We start from the raw sequence: 1495 nt of genomic DNA on the forward strand, positions 1-1495 counted from the left end.
TATATATATATATATATATATATATATATATATAAATATATATATATATATATATATATATATATATATATATATATATATAATATTTATATATGACATAGGCCCATGGGGAGAAAAGCTCGAAAAACTAGGCCTAGACAATTCTTAGCCTAGTATAGCCTAGTATTATTAGTAAAGACGATTAATTTAGTCAAGTGCTAGTTTGGTCTCTGTAAATAGCAAATTACCTAGAAAGTAAAGTGAAGATATTAAAAGTAGAATATACAATAAGGGTGTTTTTTTACAGTTAAAAAAAGTTTGAAAGAACAGGAAGGCAAGTCTGTAAACCAAGATTAGAATATTAGAAGCTACAATGATGACAGTGTTTAAACAAGGCTCTGAAGTATATGTACTCCAAAAAGTGGAAAATTATTGTCAGATATTTTCGAGAGAAATTGACGAAGGATGGCTGTGGGTGCCTGACTGACTGACCGTATTTCAAATAGTAAGCTCTACGAAATATGTGGTTCAATCCCACATTCTAAGGTTTTAATAAAAGAAAGGTTGAGGTGGTTAGGGCACGTTCTGCATTCTGAGGTTATTATGAGAGAAACGCTGAGATGGCTAGGATATGTTTTGAGGATGAAGGATGATAAATTGCCGAAGATTGTCGTTTTTGGCCAACCGTCTGGGGCGAAAGAGAAAGCAGTTAATCTATGGTTTGGGTAGGAAGATATCATACAGATATATTTAGTGGGAATGTGACTTCCTGGGTGGGTATAATGACTAGATTGAAGACTTTAAATAATAAAAAATCAAGAGAGATAAAACTCTAAAAAAAAAACTTCAAACGAGACGACGGCCAGTAGAATTAAAAGACTATAACAACGCGGATATTTCGCCTGTATAAAACAAGGCGTCTTCAGCACAAGATAGAAAATTAAAAGAAAACTAATCGAAAAACAAATAAAAACCACCACCGAATATAATAAATACAATTGTCGCTACTTATCCACGTAGGGAAAAGCAGCTATGCGAGTTACTTCATTGAGAATCAAAGAGCAACTGAAGAAAATTTATGAAAATTGAAACTTAGTTAATTATTCTGTTGCGAAATAATCCTTTTGTAAGCTAACATTGAAGCAACTCTTTTTGGTCTAGTGGGTAATCTTGTCCCCTGCTGATTGTGTAAAATTTTATTTCCCGCATCGACTATTGGTTCATCTTTTAAAAGAATATCATAAATTGGGTCAATATTTAAATTCCCTGTGTCTCTATTTATTGAAATATTAGCAAATATATGTTTTTTAATTTCTATAGCCTCCCTTTCCCACTGAGAAAAACCTCTATCATTAGAAATAGCTGTAGCCTCATCAAATTGTATAAAATGTTCAGGATAAAAGAATGGGTGTTCAGCTAGAGCCGAAACAAAAGTTTCGGGAGGTTTTCTTAGCTGTAGGGTTTTTTCTATTGAGTAGCGATGCTCAATAAATCTTTCAGTAAATTGTTGGTGAGT

Source organism: Artemia franciscana, unplaced genomic scaffold (assembly GCF_032884065.1).
Source record: "Artemia franciscana unplaced genomic scaffold, ASM3288406v1 Scaffold_757, whole genome shotgun sequence".
Classification (NCBI taxonomy): Eukaryota; Metazoa; Arthropoda; class Branchiopoda; order Anostraca; family Artemiidae; genus Artemia; species Artemia franciscana.